At 36.1% G+C, this 14,499-nt stretch overlaps 1 long non-coding RNA gene across 1 annotated transcript in view; it reads right to left on the reverse strand.

The window, feature by feature from the left end:
• Window positions 1-3,961: 3,961 nt before the first annotated feature.
• LOC120499323 overlaps window positions 3,962-14,499 on the reverse strand; it is a 42,011-nt gene continuing 31,473 nt past the window's right edge. The window contains exons 2-6 of the long non-coding RNA XR_005626847.1: window positions 10,579-10,670; window positions 9,341-9,440; window positions 7,540-7,660; window positions 6,600-6,748; window positions 3,962-6,128 (exon numbers count right to left, since the gene is read on the reverse strand). This is a non-coding gene — a long non-coding RNA (uncharacterized LOC120499323). The remainder of the gene's footprint in view (window positions 6,129-6,599; window positions 6,749-7,539; window positions 7,661-9,340; window positions 9,441-10,578; window positions 10,671-14,499) is intronic.

Raw genomic sequence — 14,499 nt, forward strand, 5'->3', positions numbered from 1 at the left:
AGGCATTTTATATCCACAAGTAACAGGTGGACTTTCACCAGGTATAGGCTTTTAGCAATTTCTTTTATGAAGTAAGTCATATAGAAGGAAATAATTAAGGTAGCCAACAGATTAAACCTGGAATGCAATGCCCAGTAGCAGCAGCCACCTAATCTTTTTGGGCATGTACATTTTATGTGAAGGAGACCTTCAAGGAGTTCTCATATTGACATGTGTGTGTCTCAGACAAAGTTATTCTCTTTTTGAACTCACATAGACCAAATGGGCCTTGCTATAGGACTTTCAGATTAAAAAAAAAAAAAGTCCAAGTCCACACTAGGGCAAGCTGAAATGTCAGAGCAGAGCTCGTGCTTTTAAATGTGTTAAGTTTTTGGAATGCCTCTTTTGTTTAGTCTGGTTTTGTCGAAGTGTGGGTTGTGGGTGTAATTTCCTTGTGGTGGTTTGGTTATAGCACAGACAGAGCCTCCTGAAGGCATTTTCTCCAAGTCTGGAAAATTACTTCATTGCAGTCACACATGTTTAAGTCCAGCTGCTTTCCAGAATTTACATATTTTGACCAGAACAATGGCAAAACCCAATTATTGCAAGATCCCTTTTACACTTAATGTGACACTGAGGGGTAACAGTTGCTTCTGCCCGTATGTGTTTACAAATAAATATTGATTGTGCATTTGCCTTTTGTGCTCAAGCATCAATGTATATTACTCACTCAGTTTACAGTTTTCCTCCACTGTTATGCTAACAAATTTCTTCAGTGAGGTACAGCAGACAAATCTTTTTTAATGTGGTTTTCCATCTCCTGGGCAACATTAAGCCTTTACATCCTCACACCTCAAAATCTCAACTTTTTCATTTCAAGACCTAAAAAAAACCAACCAAACAACAACAACAACAAAACCTACTGGAATGCTCTTCCCAGGGAGGTGGTAGAATCACCATCTCTAGATATGTTTAAAAAAAGACTGGACATGGTGCTATAGTCTAGTTGACGCGCAAGGGCATAGCTTGGACTTGATGATCTTAGAGGTCTCTTCCAACCTCATTATTCTGTGATTCTGTGTGATTCCTTATCTTTCTGCTGACTTTTAATCTGTCTCTGTAAAGCCTTATTGCACATCTAACTCTTACAGTGTCATTTCCTTTCCCTAGTTGTGAACCAAAGGATTTTCAGTGGAACTACAGCAAATAGTGAACAGTATATTTCTGGGAATATAATGAGAATATAGATATTTATATGGGACTGAGTACTCAGAGACAATAAAGTTAACTCTTGGCAGAATTCTGGCAGTGCTGGAGATTTTGCACGGTATGACTCCAGCTATTCAAATGAGAACAGAACACTGTTATGGAGAATTGCAAAACATTGATGGCCAATCAGTTGTCATTTCTGATAAGTTATATATCATAGTAATAATTTTAAAAAGCAGTAAAAATGATTCATATTATGCTTATTATCACATATTCCTTTGGTGTGAAGATGGGGAGAAAAAAAGACTTTGACCCTGTGTAAGCACTGCTCACTTATAGCTAAAACATCCCTGTGTTATCAAGAACAGATGCCTCAGTTTCCAACACAAATCCAAAATGTAGCTCCATACTAGCTACTGTGGAGAAAATTGACTCTACCCCAGCCAAAACCAGCACATAGGTATTCTCTTTCAGCCAAAGAAATGCTTCAAAGAAGCATTCAGAATGCTTCAGAATGCTTCTGAAGAAGAAGCTGCACTAAGTAAAAGGTTTGCTGTGACATATGAGCTGATATGGGAAGATAGGTGGTCAGAGATTATGAAAAAGGCAGCATTCTTCTCAATTAGCCTAGACTGCAAATAAACTGCAGGAATTCCTGTGTTAGTTATTGCAAAAAAAAAAAATCTAATCTTTTGTTTAAAAGTCTGGTGATGATTCTGCAATAGACTTTGGTAAGGGGTTAGGATAAAAAAGAAATTTTCTTTAGATGGAGATTTGTAAGTTCAGGAGATTTTAGAATGAGACTGGATGTGGTGAGCCAGACTGTTCTTTCCAGTCCTGTTTAGTTATGCAGCTGCTGTTTACTCTCTTACCAAATATTTCTTCTTTGTCCTGTGGAATTAAAGACAGTGACCTGACTGCTTGTCTTTAATTCTCGTGTTTTAAATGAGGGCTGTTTATTAAATCTGAAATGTCTTCAACACTTTAGTGAATCTAAAAGGCTCTTGCAGAACTGGGACAACCAGGAGGGATTTCATTACATGCTCAGGCGTGTTGAAAATGGTAATTTATGAAAAGATTAAACTGCTACAGTTTTTCTTCCTGTTTTTTACTATTGTAAATATGAGAGAGGTTATTTATGGGCTATTTCTTAACATCAGTGTATGGTCTCACATCACCATTTGGCTTTCTTACAATGTCTGAAGTGGTGAAGGTTGTTCAAGTAGACCAGTCAGTGATTTGTGATTTACCATCTCTTTTTCCTTGAAGTGATATGCCAGGGTAATACAGCTTAGCAGCTCCTTCATACCCTGCTTTAATCATTACTTGATGCTGCATGAAGTCATAGTAACAACAAGTCCAAATTCAATATCTGCTGGCTTCCTCATAGCATACTAAGTATGCTGATGATTTTTACGTGTTAGAAGTTCTTATGCTTTCTTTTTTTCCCCATGAGCTAGAAGCTTTTTGGATTCTTTGTTCTAAGAAATTTGTGGTTTGGGACATTGGCATTTCCAGCTTCACATTTGATCTGATATGACTGGCAATAATGTGGATCTGGCTTTGTGACTGAACTGGTGGCCTAAAATTAATTTTTAATGAGTGAAATGAAATATGCATTTGTAAAATGAGATTCATCTAAGGCAAGAGGAGCTAGAATGAAACATGCCCTAAAACTACCTATATACCTCCTTTATACTGTCAATTACAAGAAGAACCTCCAGCAATGAGGTCAGAGGTAAAAAAATCTACAGTTTAAGTATCTAAAATGAGGTCAGTCTAAATCATATATATCATGAATCTGTGAAGTTTAATACATAGGTTACCTTAATATCTGTCAGTTCCATCAGAAACTTCTGACATCCCTGGATGTGGCTTCCATCTGTGTGTGCAGTCTCATTTCCAACAGCTTTTGGTTTTTTTGCTTACCACAAAATGACTTCAGGCCTCAACTTATTCAAGGAACAGAATTTTCTTCTCATTCTGTGACTTCTGTGAACACTCCATTTTGGCCTTTTCAGATTTTTAACTGCTTCCTTCTTAGAAGAACAAAGAAAGCTCCTGCAGATGGAGAGCTAGCAGCTGATATACTGGAGGAAAGTGCAGTCTCTGCTCCCATTTGCCTAACTGTGGTTCATGAGATCTTCCAATAGATCCCCTTTCCTAACCAGGAAGTTCTGGAGCACCAACCACTTATTTAAAAATGTTTTTCTATTTGAGGCTGTGTCACAAAGAGGTGATAGAGCGTCTTTGTATCCTTGATTACATTTTGCTTGAGCTGTTAGGGAAATCCCTACCAAACTGAACAAAATAATGCAGAGCAGAAGTTTTCTTGTAATCTTTGATTGATATTACTGCAAAGCTTGTTCAGTGACAGCTGTGGAAAATTTGGACGACAGTGACAAATTTGAAAAATTTGTCTGTACAGTAAAATACATTGCAAACCGTAGTCACAGTCATCCCTAGATGACACCCAAGGTGTTATATCAGGCAGGTTCCCCAAAATTACAGCAAGAAAAATGCTAGCTTATTTTCTAGTCTTGAAAGGAGGTCCCCTTGATGCAGCACTGCATCAGTCCAGTGCTATGATGCTGGTTTTTATCATGGTTCCTGCTAAATCTATTAGCTTCATAGAAGACCTTTGGGCAAAAGGCTTGTTGATTGTTTTTGTAATTACTAAATTAGCAGAACTTAAAAGAAAGAAACACTGCTGAAACAAATTCTAAGTGCCAGGATGTTATGTGTAACATTTTATTGTGTTTTACATACAAAATACACCATCATTCTGGACTTGATTAGTGTATAATATCAAAGTTGAATTTTTACAACAATTTAGCAGGTTTTGTCAGCTAGATCTAAACTAAAGAGCTGCATAATTTCTGTCTTCTGGCATACTAACATCTCTAAAAGTAAACAGCATGTCCATAGTTTACTGTTCATTATGGCTTAAACTAAACAACAATCAATCTGTGAGACCCAGGCTTTTAAAGTCAGTTTTGTAATTTTTTTCAGTTTATTTGTTTATACTAGAGCTCAGCAGTTAAGGCAGTTTCAGTCTGTGATGGAGATCATTACTGAATGTTGTTTCCTGGTGTTTCAATACTCTGTATAACACACACCAACTATGCTATAGCCTTTATAAAGGAAACTTAGTTTTAGAGTTCTGTAAACATTTTTATTCTAATCTAATACTTCTTCAATTATTTTACTTGTTATTAAATTATTAAATTGTTATTAAATTATTTTACTTATTATTTCTGATATATTGTCTTTTGAATTTACATTTCCAAGTCTTAAGTGGCTTTTTTTGGTAGTTATTCTTACTTTGAAAGGCTCTACTATTTTTAATCAAAATAAAGAAAAATAATGGACATTCCCCTAATTGGAAAAAATATTGTACCATAATTGAATAAGCTCTTACAATGCCTTGCCAGAACACTGATGCAGGGGTCATTTACATGACTGATGCTTTCTCTCAAGATGCTGAGAGATTCATGGGCTGCATTAGACTCCAGGGAGGGTCTGTACCAGAGATTCCCTGCTTGATCAGGAGAGAGGCATTGCTCTGTCTGGCAAAAAGAGGCAGTGACGTAAGTGGGAATAAAGGGCAAGAACTTTACTCTGTTGAAGAAAATGGACCAAAGGGTAAATATTTAGATACATCTGCCTTGTCAGTTCAACACAAAAGGGCAGGAGAACTGGAAACCTTCAAATGAGTTTCTGCCAACCAAAGCAATAACATAATCTCATTAAAGGAGTGGCATGGGAAGATGCAAAGCTGCCCAGGGGCTTCTAACTGTTCTAGTACTATTTGTTCACCCTTTATTTAACACCACCATTAGAAAGCTTAATGGGCTGTTTATATCAGACTATTAGACACATGGCAAGATCTTTAGTAATTGGAGTGTGATATATAGTAATGGGCTATTGTTTGCTTGGTGCTAACTACAACCAGGCCAGTGCTGAATATTTATTTACTGCACATTCCAGATATAAAGGCAGAGGTGATGGAGCTGCCAGAGAGAAAGGCTAGGGTGAAAACAAGCTTTCCTGAGGCCCTGGAAGCTGAAACATTAGCTGCTTGTTTTATCTGGATTTTTTTTACACAGCATGGTGAGTTATTTGATAATATCAGCTTGAGGCTATGCTTAGATCATGTTTCCTCAGAACACTGTCTGGAAGGCTGTGCCAGACTGTAGTGTCATTAAATATATATTACAAATGCTCCAACAAATTAGGTAATTAATTAAAATTAAAACATTTCTGTAGGAGAGGCCATTTGACATTACTATTCTTCTCATGGTAGATTAGTTTTGATGATGCTGTATTTATGATATTCTTTCTGAGCCATTAAAACCTATTACTGGCTTTGGAGAAAACATATTTGAAAGCAAGGAGTTTTATCATGTTTCAAATACATTTGTGAAGTCAAAAACACATTAGCAATGTTAAATTTTCTTTAATTTCTTCTAGAAAATAAAGATTGAATGTGTAGGACTGAAGATAAAGCCATAAAACTCTTAGAAAGGAATTGAAAAACCCCAACAAAACAACCAAGAACACTCTTCCCACTCCACAGTCCTCATTTTTATCAACTAGCCTTTGTGCCTCTCTAGAGTGTGAGTACATTGTAGGCTTAGCTGGCTTTTGTATTTGCTGTAGCAACATAATGCAAATGAACAAAGTATGAAGGACATCTAGCCCCAAGAGCTAGCTGCAATTATAAACTCCCAAACAGCAGTCAATACTTGTTTTCTGACTTGTATACTGAAATCATATAGTGATGTACACACAGCAGAAAACTTCCTGTAAGGGTCTGAGTGTGTTCTTGATGGCCATCTCTGCACTGGGGGAGGTCTCTGCAGGAGGAGATCGGGCAATTTCTTCTGCGGGGTGGGGAAGCAGCTGTGTTCCTTTGGGGAAGACCAAGGCAGGCCTGCCTGGTGAGAAAGAAGACCAAACCCTGAGGAGCAGCCCCTACTCTTTCTTCTTAAATAAGATGATGGCATTTCCTGTCTTTTGAGTAATGAAGAAAAATACTGTAGAATTTTGTACATGTAGTCTACAGTTTATTTTTAGTATGCCAGAGCAATATCTGTGCAGAGCAATAGGCTCTCTTTGGATGCCATGCTTCACGCATACAACTTGGAGAACCTGACTCTTCTTTCAGAGCAATTTAATCTCATTTCCTGCCATAAGATTTCAGTTGATAGATATGCAAGTCATAAATAATTAAAAGGTCACATATGCCTAAAAATTCCTGAAGTGTAGCATCCATAGGGATTTTGCCTAGGAATAAAGGGCACAAAGCAATGAAGATGATTCTCTTGAAAGTGAAAAATAGACTTTTTCACTAATCAATGGACAGACACGAGCAATCAATACCCAATCTAAAGAAGAAAAATCAATACCACTCAGAACACATGGTTCCTCTTTTCCACAGGTTATCCTATTATAATATTTTTTCCTCCCGTGGCTTGGAAAATTCCAGTACGTTTGCATATAAATTCTCTTCCATCAATAATGTCCAATTCCCTTTCCCAGCTATGTTATTGGGATACTGTGGGAAAAGATAAGAGAAAACAAAGACCATTGCCTCCACTTCTATCACAATTTATAAAGAAGAACTATTCAGGTATTGTTATAGCAATCATGCTCTGTAATGATTGCTCCATTCCTTCATAATAGTGTAGTATAAAGGTTCTGCTATTTATTAATTCCTTTTTACTGAAATATTGTCATCAAAATACAAATTTCTTATCAATAATTTTTACATTATATCAAAGTTAAAATAACTGTTAAATATCTGAACAAAAAAAATATCACTGATAAAGCAAATTTAGTGAAGGAACTTAAAACAGCAAATTGCTGATTAATAAAATAGTATGAAAAGCAAGATAGTTAATCAAGATCACAGCTGCTGCCCACTGCATATAGGAAAAGAAGAAAATTGAAAATAGAAATCAAATTAACCTTTTTATTTTCTCAGGGAATATGTGTAACTGAGAGCTTCAGTAAGAACTTACTCCCATTTGCCACACAGTCCAACGGCATTGAGCAAACAGAAATAACTCTCCAGGTTTTATGAGCTTTCTTTGCTACAGTTCATCAACGCAGTGAAAACTTTATTGTGGATCTAATTAACATGAACTGAAGGTAATAGGATAGCTTAAAAAACAATTGCAATTGGGGTATATTTTCCCTTCCATAAAGATATCAGTATGTGCATTTTTGCCTAACACTTCACTCAAAAGCATTTATTGTTCTTGACAACTGAAGGAGCAGAGGGTGGACAATTTCTTGCACAGCTCGTTATAACAACAATAAGGAAAAAATAATTCAGCTACTTACAACCAGAGAGTGATAGAATCAGTCCATCCAAAGGGTAATGTAAAATCCAAATCTGTTCGCTAAAAGTTCGCTCATAGTGCAATTTGTTTTTATCAGCATGGGTGTCTTCCCTACAAAATATCTGGTAAAACACATGTTATGTCAAGGTAAGGAACTTCTCAGCCTTCTGGTTAAAACCGTTCTCAGACATACAGTTCTTGTCATGGTAAAGTGGGCCAGTTATTTATAAAATTATACATTCATCATAAGGAATATCTGAGAGAGATTCAGAAATTAATTTCCAGTGGCTGAAATGAAATAAAAACCTGAAAAGGCTCATAAGTGTTTTCAAAAGAAGTCATTTATTCATAAAAATTTAATTTGACAAATAGGATACATTTCAGACCTAAACATTTTCGTATCTTTGCAGCATATTTCTACAGAGAAGAAATACAGAAAAAAAAATTGAGAGGGTAAGGAAGTTTGTGAAACTGTGGTACTAAAATGAGACAACTTTTTTAATGATTCGCATTTGATTAATGTGAAAAAGATTACTCCAACGTCCAGAGCAAATACCTACTAATTCACCCCATCTCTAAATATTAATCTGCATTTCATTTCCTTATTATTTTTACTATTTCCATTCCTCTTTTACCATTTAATCATTATATATCTCAGTTCATGATTCTAAAATGCAACTTCCTTCTTTCCTCTACCTCTGTTCTAGCTCATCTTCTAATCTTTCAGTTCTCTAAGAGCCCAGTTTTTAATGCATGTTCACCACTTTTAGCTTTTGGGTATTGTTTTAGTGTGTGATAACTTTAAAGTGGATAGTTACATGTTTAACAGTGCAAGGCAGACCACCAACCTGTGTTACTGCACTGTCTTAATGACCAAGTGTAAAATAGATCACAGAGCGGTTTGTGTTGGAAGGGACCATAAAGGTTGTCTAGTTCCAACCCACCAGCCTTGGGCAGGGACGTCTTCCACTAGACCAGGTTGTCTCTAAAGCCCTATCCAGCCTGGCCTTGAACACTCCCAGGGATGAAGAGTCCAAATCTTACCCAGCCTATGTGTTTCAGTACCTCACCACTCTTTGAGTAAATAATTCCTTCCCAATATCTAACCTAAACTCTACTCTCAGTTTAAAACCGTTACCACTTGATCCTGTCACTTCCTGTGTTTGTCTAGTGCAAGACTGACAATGGATAAAAATCCATCTGTGTTTCATAATTCACTACACAGAAAATTTTATGCTCTCACTGTGTAGCAGTTCATCTTGAATCTGAGGGTAACTATTTTTGTTGAGCAGTACTCCAGTTATAACTTGATGAGTTTTTCTGGAGGGTGAGATGATAATCCTGATTCTTCCTCAGGCTTTGAGTTGCCTGTCCCCTCAGAGAAGCTGGGAGTTCGTGTAACTGCACGTGCTGCAGCCAGAAGGGACAAGAGATGGTTCTGGAGCAAATTGAAGGAGTTGTAGTTACACAGGACATCACAACAGCAAAGGGATAATGTACACCTGGAGGCATGACTGATATTAATGACATACTCTGACCACAGTTAGAACCAATCCATAATCATGTTCCCATGCTGAAGACGTCCTCCTGCCACTTTTTTTGTATCACTTCTGAGGATTAGTATGGAGACATAACTTTTGATGTGTTCTGTGTGCTGCTGCTTTATATGTCCTCCTCATTACCTGAATGGCACTTTCTTAGCTACTATTCAGTAACTAATGGCAGATTGGAGAATTAACAGACTGTGACTACAATGTTCCCTCAGTGATGGCAATTAGTTGCCAACATTGTTCATGCTTTACCTGCAATCAGGATGTTGTACTTCTGCCTTAGTGTTATCATTCCTGCCTCTTCTGTTCCAAGATATCAGCAATGGACTTCACATGCTCAGTTTTGATGTACCTGGAAAATGTCCAGGTTATATGAGAAAGAAGATTCCAGAGACTCTTGATTACAAATTCTTGCAAAGGGGTAAGTGAAAGGAAATTGAAGACCATGTATGTCTGTCTGGTAAGGAATATTCATAACAGAGTTAGGCTTTAGTAGTGTATTCCCTTTAAAACTTGTCATTATAATTTTTAATATTATTTAAACATTATTCTATTATAATAATTATATATTATTATAATGATATTATTTAAACTTATAATTAATAAAATTATCAAAAGGCAAAATAATCTTTAAATGACAAACCTTTGCATCTACTGTTGGTCAGGAGAATTAAGAAATGCAAAAAAGTCACTATTTAATGTCAGGGCTTTTTAAGAAGAAACTTAACAAGATGGTATGGAAGAATTGAATGAAACCATATAGATAATAAATATATTCATTTCTATGGTTGCCTAAAGTCCAGAATAATTTCTGAGCAAGGATCTCAAGCTGCAAGCAACATGGGTTGGGAAATCACTAGAAGCAAAAAATGAAAATACTTTTATCATGGCCATAAATTAGGACACAGATTTTTTTCTTGTTTAAATTATTATTTGTTTTCAATTATAATTTGTTTGCATTACATGAGGGAGAAATTATTACTACAACTCTATTAAAAACATATATAAGTATTATGGAAAACAAAATTTCAAATATGGGAGTCATACTGATACTTCAGAATATCACAGATCCTAGATTTTAGGTGAAACACAGGCAAGCTTAAGTTTGTATTGTATAGATCAAGCATGATAGCAAATACAGAATTCTCTACGAAAGAAAATTGTTCAAAATAGGCTTTTTTTGTTTGTTTGTTTATTCTAAGCCTGAAATGCCTGAGTTCTACATGCAGTAATTTTATGATTGGAATTGGATGGCATAAGTGGTATCCTGAAGCTGATGACATTTGCATCCAGGACAGAGAGGCAATGATGCCAGATCTGCAATAAGTAGAAGAGAACAGATTCTGTACCAAAGATTGATGTGATTTATAGCTTTCATGATGTTGACAACCTTGGACTGGATGGCAGGTAAAGTGCACATTGAAACTTGACTCCTCAACGTGGAATTCTCTAGACTTGAGCACACATGGGAAAAAGACGACTGAATTTACCTGGGAGCAAACTTTTGGGTGAATAGTCCCATTTCTTCCCTTTTTCTTCAGATATAATTGCTCAGGTTTTTCAGTTTCCCAGGGGCTGCTGACTGTGGGGTAATTGAGAAACAAAATGTTTAGAAAGGTTCAAATTTAGTTTCTCAGGTTCATAGATAATATGCTCAGTAATGGTGTGAATTATTCTTCTGTTTATTCTAGAAAAGTTCCTCACACAGACTGAATGTGCCTGTTTCTGCCACTGACATCCAGCACATAAACCGTTCCTTCTTTTGATCCCAAATTTCTCTGTGCACATGAATTCCTCACAAAACATGTGTTAATGTGAGAATTATACATGAAGTTTTTGTCTGCTATTTGAGCATTATCCTGTAGCTGGGAGTAAAGCCTATTTATCTCCAACTGGATTGCAGCAAGAAAAGTGAGTCTAATAAACCATTCTGCAAAATGTGGTGGTGTGCAGCTGTAACTAGCACAGCACAGCAGACATGTTTACATAATTATAGGGAGCTTTCTTTCTTTCTCAAGACGATTTGAAATTTCTGGTTCCTTGTACTCAGAACACTGTGAAATTTGCAGCATGGATGGGCTGACTTCATTGGCCAAAACGTTAGAGCATAACAAGCATAAACCCAAACCTTCTCTGCCAAAAAAAAGATGGAGACATGTCATTACACCTGGTGTCTGGATGATGTTCTGCAGAAAACACCAGCCACAGCATGGTGGGATTGTAGATACTGATTCAGATACAAGAAAAAAGAAAAGAAGTAACACAGCTCACCTGACAAAGAAACTGAATGGTATTGACTAATTAATACCAGTGCACACGACACCTGCCATGAGCATGTTATGAGGCTGTTTGACAGTGACATTTGCTGAAATTTCATAGACTAGACTGCAGGAGCAGGTGCAAAAATGATCTTGGTGAAATGATGGGAATTCCAAAGAGATTGGTTGATTGATTGATTATGTAATGAGCTATGCTATTCAGATAATAAAAAAAAAGAAAGTTAAACTGGGAAGGTGGAGGGAAGGCGTAAAAAGCGATGTATTGAAACTTTCTGCAACAAATTACAGGAGTTGAAAGAAGCAAAAAGTTGCACACAAGTTGGTCCAAGCTAAATGAAAAAGTACATTTTTCTGTAAGTTCTGTAAGTTTATTTTAAGTGAAAAATAAAAAAATGGCATTTTTATGCCTTATTTATCTGTATCTAACAGAAGCTGCCAAGAAGTTAGTTTTAAATGCTTTGTTTAGTCAGTATATTATCCAGTCTGGGTTTATGTTATGCGCTGGTGGTATTTTAATTTTATTGTAATGTGCTTGTAACATCACTGGAGCTCCCAGGATTCACAAAAAGAAGAGGAAAATTGGCTTTTCCTTTTCTTCAGTGTTTGGTTACTCCCACCTCTGTGCTAAACTAGCTCAAAAGAAGACAGTTGTTGTAACCTCTTTAATGAGATTTATAGTCATTGGAGCAAATGGTTTTCTGGATAAACCTTCCTTACTCAGCCATTTCACTTATCAACCTTTAACAGCTTTTCCCAATCTTCTGAAATGAGAGTCTGCTTCATGTTAAAAAGACCTGTGCACTTTAATATCCAATGCAAATTTTCAAATATAGATCTAAAATGCGGTTTAAATTGCGTTTTTAAGAAAAATATCACACTTCTATATTAAGGAAGGATCTGTGTTGAATTTTATTTGGGGATTTGAAATGAATACAGATCATTCCTTTTTAAATGAATACAGATCATTCCTTCCTAATTACAGATCATTCCTCATAATATTGCTGAACTGTGACCTTTTAACTGTTTGCTATTCTACTTTTACCAAGCCATAGGCTCTTTGGATCTGTTTACTCCTTAGAAAGTTTTGCATTTCCTACTAGGTATCTTGTTCTTAGTTCCTTGAATGGGAAAAAAGGGAGCAGAGAGAAGGGATGGTATTTTCATTATAAATGTTCACTTCATTCTGAGAGTCCCTGTAAATCATTAAGATGATGATCTTTAAATTACACAGATATTTAAATTTCACAGTTTCTGACAAATTATAGGAGTTCTATAATTTCTCAATAAATATGACTAACATTTGGCACAGAAAGTAATGAAAAGCTTCCTGCATTAAATAAGTTTATTGGATGAGAGATGCAGAAGGGAAGATGGCATCTTTGTGAATGTATCACCAAATTATCAGCAAAAAATCAAAATGACACAATTTTTGTGGTTAACCTACAATTTACTTTCAATTGCAGCACACATGCAAGATGGGGAAGCTCATGCTGAGTGAGGAAGAACACAGGAAAAGCCAGAAGCTGGGATCATCCCTTATGACAATTTCAGTGAGCAATATATCTATATTCATGGGGAATGTTATATTATATTCATATTATATTATGTTATCTATATATATTATATAGATATTATATTATCTATATTCAATGCTTATTCATGGGGACAGGGGAAATTGAGCACATGGGAAGGGTGACAGTGGTGCCCCTTTGAGATGTTTCTTCCTGCCCTGGATTCAAGAGCCTCATGAATTTGATTCCAGCACATTGGCATTGAGGGGGCAAAAAAGCTGTTTCATAAATGTAGATCCTTTTTTTCCCCCGTATCATCAGAAAGTTTCTACCTTAGAGAACAGAATTTAATGTACTTAAAAGACAATCAAAACAATTCCATGGAACAAAACTTTGGAAAACATCTCATCTACCATTTTGGGATGTGACAATAAATTTTGAGGAAGAGTATCCGAGTGGTGCTCTATTTCCCAGTGGTGAAGGTCTTAAATATTGATGGCCACACTGCACTTTGTGATTGATATTTAACAGCAGAGGACATGTTCTTGGAACTGTAAGTTAATCATCTGAGCTTTTGGTTATTGTGAGTCATATTTTCAATGATAAGTTATTTCTTTGAGGAATATGAATGCTATCAAGCTTTTGTTTTTCCACAGGGTAAAAAACAGTCTCAGGTATTCTGATGACATCTCTTAGATTTCATTGTATTCAGGAAAGGGTAAACTAGTATCTTACCAGGGAATACTTTCAGAGTCTAGATGGAAATGTCATTAAAATTGTTGCTGTTGTTTTTTCTTTCCTCTCCATGCACTATTCTTTTTAAGAGAACAGTTATAATTTCACAAGTCTGCTGATTTAATTTGAGATCAGACAGTTAGCTTGTCATCTAAATGTTATAAAATTGCCAACCAGGCTGGAAAAAAATGTTTCTTAATTTGACAGGAAATAATCTTGTAGTAAATCATCTTGATATTTGGGTTTTGGGGAAGACTGCATAGTAATCTGTCAACCCTTTGCAGTTAACTATTTTTTACCATACTATGAAATTTGGACCTTAATTCAGTTTCTGCTACAGAGTTACACAAACTTTGAAGGATGTTACTTGGCACCCTGCTAAATTTGTGGTGAATTGAAATTAATAGTGTGAATGCCATGTGCACCACAATACATCAATATTTTTTTCCTAGTGGTTTTACGTTCTAACTAATGTGGCAGGTATAAAGGTTGGGTTTTGGTTGTTTTTTCCTAGCACAGGAAGTAATGAAAAAATGTGGCAGAGGTGATTTCAGGTCTCATTTGGATATTATTTTTTAAATTGCCCATGGAAGTCCAGCAGGGTCTGTTGCAGAGGTCATATGCTCTTACCAAAGCACAGTTAATGGGACAGGAAAACTGTTTCAAAGTGAACATGCATGACAAACTTGAATATACAGAAATTTTCAGGAGTGAAAAAAAAAAATCAATCTTACACCTATAAAACGTCTTCCTGCTTCTCTAGGCATATTATCCTTTCAAAGCAATGGAAAATGACTTGAGCTCTGCTTCTGCTCATCATTTATTTTTCCACTTCATTTGATACCTTTTCCATTCCTTTTTCTTCTACCTGTGGATCTGTTTCAGA

The sequence above is a fragment of the Passer montanus genome, unplaced genomic scaffold, assembly GCF_014805655.1.
Source record: "Passer montanus isolate IOZ18808 unplaced genomic scaffold, ASM1480565v1 scaffold16, whole genome shotgun sequence".
NCBI lineage: Eukaryota > Metazoa > Chordata > Aves > Passeriformes > Passeridae > Passer > Passer montanus.